Here is a 6,540-nt window from a genome sequence, read left to right as displayed (position 1 = left end):
CTACCTGGCTGGATTCATTTGAGTCCAGTTTTCCTCCTGCCCAAGTGGGGTGTCGGACTTGAAGATCTACAGGGTCCCTTCTGACCCTACTTCTATGATTCTATGATTCTATGACTGCATCATAAATATTATGGACGTGCAGATGCTGATGCTTTACTTGCAGTACAGTCGATTAGTCTACTGTGCAGTAAAGTGTCTCGTGGAGATGTGCCCCTATTAAGCATCCATGGGGATTTAGGCTTCTAAGTGAGATTCTGTTCCAGTCTGTTTGAGTCTCTGGAAATCTAGTAATGCACTTCTGTAATACATCGTCATCTTGCCCTTCAGTTTGAGTCACAAAAAACCAGGAAAGAGGACCCACCCATCTTTTGCATTAACTTTTTTTTCAATGTTTGAGTTATTTTAAATAGAATATCATGTATGTGTCTAATAGACCCATAAAGTTAAATAGGATTCTGCTGTGTTTGTCCTCAGAGTCATCCCTATGGATTTCAGTGCTTTTTTTTATAAATTATTTTTACTCCTGTTAATCCTGCAGAGCTAAAACAGCTAAGAGAGTTAAGAGAAAGACATTCTGATTCTAATTCATTGGCAGCATTGTTGACTTAATTTACTGAGTCAATTCACTTACACTGTTGTTTTATTGTGAAAGTTGTAGGGTTACACTGATATCATGAAAGGCATAGTCTGGAGGCAATGGAATTGCACTAGTGTCACTGAGGGCATAATCTGTAGGCAATGGGGATGCCCATAGGCTTAAAATGAAGCAGCTGAGGGCATCATTTTAGGCCTGTCAGCTTTATAAGCTTTCCTTATAGACTGAGGTTTTCAAGCTTCCTGTGGGTTTAAGGGAAAACCTCTGGTCTTCAAGAAATTTTCCTTTTGTTGGGCTGTTCTTTTTTCCATATCCCCACCACCTGAGAAATGAGAAAAAATCAGAGCTGCTCCACAGGGTGATGAAGAGTGGTTCTTCCATCTGTGTAGCAGGTAAACTCCATTCTCTCCTTTTCAGCTGTTTAAACAATAGGATGATAATTTATCTGATAAGTAATTTGTCTCTGTGATTTCAGAACCAGCTGAGAATCAGCTGTCTTCTCTATACTTCCTCTCATAACATCTGTGCCCACATGCGTCTCTGCCTTAGTACTTTCATGTGCTCCATACTCAGAGATGTCCCTAGGGGTGTGTGGGGCTGGGGGGCTGTGGTGGTGACCACCGACAGAAGCCGGCAGCAGCATCAGCGGCAAGGCGGGGAGGGTGTTGACTACCTGCAGAACCTGGTGGCGGTGGCAATGGGGGTGGTGACCACCCACAGAAGCCAGTGGCGGCAGTGGCAGGGCCATGGTGGGGCTTGTACAGTACTGTCCATGGGGTGGTCACCCCAATTTGCCCCCCCACAGGGACAGCCCTGCCCATACTGCAAGTGTCTCTGAACTCCCTGCACCTCTACTCTATTGTATCTCTGTCCCACTTGGGTTCCTGACCTCTGCTAGTGCTGTTATGTGTCATGGTCAATGCACTAGTAAGCTGAGCAGTTGCGGCTGCCACTGAACACAGAGAAACCCCATTCTTTTTTATAGCTTTGTCTGTAAACATCAGTTTCTATAATATGTCCTCTCTCTTTTTTAAGTAGATTTAAGATTGGTTTTATAGAGGCAACTGCTGAACTGGTCCCAATACTTACATGATAAATGCACAGCATGAATAAGTGTGAAAGACAAATATAAAGTGTGTGTGGACTGACCGGCAAGATGCTTTCCTTTTTCATGTCCTTGGTCACTTTTACACATGTTCTAGGGATGGGGAATGTGGTGCTTTAATTAGAGTGGCTGCAAGAGCTGCTCTAATTGAAGCACCGCAGCATCTCATGTATCATTGTCGCCATGCTTAAAAATGGTGGCAGGAGTGCTTGAACTGAAGTTTGTTTTACCAACTTTAATTCAAGCACAGGGATGATGATATAAAGTGTAGGAAGCTGCTGGAGTACAGTAATAGCCACAGTCCAGCAGACTTGATGAGTCTGTTCCAATGCACTGGAATTCCAGCATGTCAGTACAGCCTCTATGTTCAGTTATAGGCACCCCTAGGTATTTAGCAGAGCTTACCTTTTCACTGGAATCTGACATGGCCACATTGCCAGGACTTTGGCTATAGCCCCAAACTCACAACCCCTGGGCTATCAACCATTTGCCATATCCCCTATGCCACCCCAGCTCATGTTGGGCTAAAATATTTAGAAAAGATTTGTAAAAATAATTGAGTGGGTAGAGTGGGTAGAGCAAGCTTATGTATTTGTAGAAAAGATGAGTGTAGAGTGAGAGGGTAGCTGTGCAGAATGAATGAATAGATCTATTCAGTGTATGATTTTATGAGTGGATTGTCCATAGAATGAATGGGGGTTGATGTTAGAATAAGTTGTGCCTGGGGAATATGTATAGATAGGATAGGATAAATAGAGTCTATCCTATATCCTAAGTATATATGGAATGAATATATAGAATGGATGCAAGTAGAACAAATACATAATGTATTCACAATGTATGCATGTTTCTGCATATCTGTGTAAACTGATACAAACATATGTAAGCTGAAAACTATGTTGATTTACAACTGTTGGCAGATACACAGTTTGTACAGTAAAACATTTGTTACTGGTACTGATAATTCCAAACTCATTTTGCAAGATTATAATTAGAAAAAAAACATTTTTTTAGTTACGAATTGAGCACAGTTGATATGGAAAACACTGAGAGACAGGAAATGTGGAAGACGCAGGACATTATTTTTAAAAAGTTACATCTCAGAGTTAACATGTTAAATAATTCAGTTGGGCTTTCTTATTGTTGGATTATTTTATTGAACAAAATATTGTTTGACAACTGTATTAAAATAATCTTACACCCACATGGCATTTAGTGTAGAGAGAAAAAGAAAAAAATGTCGTCACAATAAAAGAACCACAATAAAAAACCCATATATTTCCTCAGACCTAGGCAATTAAATAATCAAATACAGTACTTCAGTAAAGATATATTTGCCACAGAACAAAACTCTACCAAATTAAATGACTCCAATTTGTACCCCAAGAAATTAATTTTTAAATTGGTTTCCATTATGATTAGAAGGGCTCAGTTTAGGGGAGGGCTAAAATTGCTGTCTCCATGTATCCTGATGCATGGGAACTCCTCTCCTCAAAAGATGGCTGGATCATCTGAGCCCACTGAGGATACAGACAAACATACATTTCACCCATTTTCTGTACTCCACACTCCATGGCAGAAATCCCCAGCTTGAACTGCACAGGCACAGAAAGGGAGAATGCTGCAGATGAACAACTGCCTTACAGTTGTCATGCTGAGAGTTATATGTCTCACTGAAAACCATAGGCTTTTCTTATCAAGCCAAGAGTACGTTCTGAGAAAAGACAAATCTTGCCCTGTTAATGAAATTACTAGAAACAATACTCAATATATGTCTTGATGCAGTATTGCATAGAAGTAACTGAATTAGGTCTGAATAAATTAGCCCTGCTGAAAAGCAGGATATATAGTAGTCTGGGCACAGCTTTATACCAGTACAGCTATACTGCGTCTGGTACCCACACTAGTTCATCTGGTGTTTTACTTCCTGTCAGTTCACTTCTGTTGGATTTCTCAAGGGAAGTTCTGCTGGGCCAAATGATAGAAAATTTACAAACTTGTTCCCTCCCTTTTCTCTCCCCACCCAACACATACTGTCACCATATTAAGCCATATGACTGGGATTTCATACCTTTTGTAAACCTGATACCAATCAGGTGGAGAGCAGCTGACCTGTGTGCTAGCTGGATAGCTAAGAGAACTATTATTGGATATGTATTAATAAGTACTATTCTTGAGTTTTAGAGCCTTCTTGTTTTTAAAATGCTTTCTTTTTCATGTGCTCACTGTGCTGCAAATGTGTGTTTGAAGCACTCTTGATGTTTTCTTATCAGGGAATGGTGAGCGCAGATGGTGCTCCTGTCAATTCAGGGGCATGGTTAGTGGCATTACTGTGTGCCCTCCAGGATGGTAAACTTGTTACATTAAACTCAGAAGGAAATGTTGCAATTTCTTACATAATGCTTTATGGGGCTCATAAGGTCATCAGTTCATGGGCTGAAGTTCAAAACAGTATAGGAAGCTTCTTAAGTGAAGCACAATTTACCAGGAAATAGTTACAAACCAACTGTGCAACAAGGAAAATAGAAAAAACAAACAAACCTGAAGAAGGTCAAACAGATCCCTCCATTGCCAGTTGGAGAGCATATTAGATTTCAAACAGAAATTGGTTGGCAACCTGCCAAGGTAACAACTAATCCATCTGCAACAAGATCAGACATCATAACCACTCTGGTGGGTCAGCATCACAGGAGGAATAGAGAACACCTAAGCAAAATCAAAGGTGAGAGTATATCTCTACCTCTTGAGGATAACCAGAATACTACTGATACTGATTTCTTAAAAGAGAAAGTCTCTAGAAAGTTACATTTTGAAAGGAAATGAAAAGGTAAGGTAAATATAATCTGAGTGTAATAAACTTTTTCTAGGGAAACCATGGATGTTCTAAGCTGGCTACATGAGAAAGCTAAACAGCACTTTATTCATACTTTGTATTGTTTTCAGAATATCACAAACCACATCAACATCACTTTTGTGGTTACCTCCATGTCATCAGCAGCACTTGATGTATGCATAGAGTCTAAGTTATAACTCACATGTACCTACAGAATAACTTTTCTGTATATCTACACTAGTGTATATTTGAGGGATGCTTTATAAATTACTTGCAGGTGTTTCTTTTGTTCATAGAAATAAAATTAGTTTCTGTGGTTCACAATCTCGTGGGAATAGATTCAGGTCTTTGTTATTTGTGGCAGATCTTTCAGCCATCTTTAATACAACAGGCCAGGAGGTGCCATTGACGTGAGTGGGAAATATGGGACAGAAGGATTTGCCTTAAAGTGGTTCCATCTATTCGTAGTAGAGAAACCACATAGGGTGGTGATAGGTAACTGCTCTTACACCTTCAAGCTTTCAACTGTGGATTCCCAAAGGGATCAGTCTTGTCACCCCTCTTGTTCAGTGTTCAACTGGTGCTGCTGGGCAAGATCATGAGGTAATATTAGTTACAGTGCCATCAATATTCTGAAAGTACCAATTCTATGCATCTTTTCTACTGGAGCCAGATGGTATCATTTCCTTGTCTGGTAGGGGTAGGGATAAAAACCATCTGGCTTGAGCTCAGTCTGAACAATATGGAAGTGATATTGATGGGCACCAGGAAACATTCTAAGAAATTTGCAAAATCTACACTAGCTTTCACAGCTGGCAGCCCCTAGGCTCTAGAGGTCTTACAGATCATCTGAGTATCTAAGCCAAAAACACTTTTTCATTTTCAGCTGACCAAAAGACTAAGCTCCCTCCTCCTAGAGCTAGTGTATATCTTGATTATCCAGTCTTTCCGGAGAGCACAGTAATAGTATAGTTGGTGTATTAGAAGTCAGGTCTTCCATTACATGTATGTTTAATCTTGTGTACATCATTTAGACCAGGGGTGTCAAAAATACAGCCCACAGATTGTACCTGGCCAGTGGAGCCATATGATCCAGACTGTTGGTCCTGGACCAACACCATATACAGTGTGCAGAGTCGGTCTTGCACTTTGATTGGACCCAGTGCCTCAGTGTCTGCTTGCAGCACAGTAGAGCCATTCTGGGCTGCAGGTTGCATGCAGCACTGGTGTTGGACTAGCCCTATGCAATAGCTCCAGGACTATTCTGGATTGAGCTGTGCTAGAGCTGACACACAGGGCTTGTCCAGCAGGGCACTGCATGTAGTTGGATCATGTGTAGCACCTGTGGCACTAGATCCAGCCATTCCCCTGCAGGCTGCTCAAGCCCCAGAGAAGGACCAGTGAATGTTGCAGGTGATGCACAGGCTGGAGCCAGCAATGCAAGCACTGCATGCCATCCAGCTTTATGAGGCACCCTGCCAGACTGGCCCTGTATGCTGACTCCAGCACACAGTTCTGACTAACCCTGGAGCCCGTGTGCAGGGCCAGTCTGTAGGAAGCCACATGCACCATACATCCCATACTGGTCCCCTGGGCCATGGGCACTGCCTGCAGCACTGGGTCCAACCTGTTTGTTGCTTGCTGTGTAAGCTTGGAGCAGGGATAGTGTGCACTGCCCATAGCATGGAGGGGTCAGCATGTGGAGTGTGCTATATGCGGTGCCTCACTGGACTGACCCTGCACACTGGCTCTGGTGAGGCCTGATCTGGTCTGCAGATTGACCCAGAGACTCTCACCCTGCCCATGGGGCCAGACAAGTTTGACACTCCTGATTTAGATGCTCTATACCTCTGTTTTACCATGTACAATGGCACAATTACATTTGTTAAGTTCTGTGGATACAAAAAAAGTGCAAAATGCCTGTTTAACTGAATCCAAAAATTTAAGCTGATGCAGAATGTCAGACTGATTTGTAAGCTGCCCTCCTTGTGGACACTCTTCTAAGAC

The sequence above is a fragment of the Gavialis gangeticus genome, unplaced genomic scaffold (assembly GCF_001723915.1).
Source record: "Gavialis gangeticus isolate Ggan-Ray unplaced genomic scaffold, GavGan_comp1, whole genome shotgun sequence".
Taxonomy (NCBI): domain Eukaryota; kingdom Metazoa; phylum Chordata; order Crocodylia; family Gavialidae; genus Gavialis; species Gavialis gangeticus.
The sequence above is the reverse complement of the archived record's forward strand: the minus strand, read 5'-3'. Positions refer to the sequence as shown.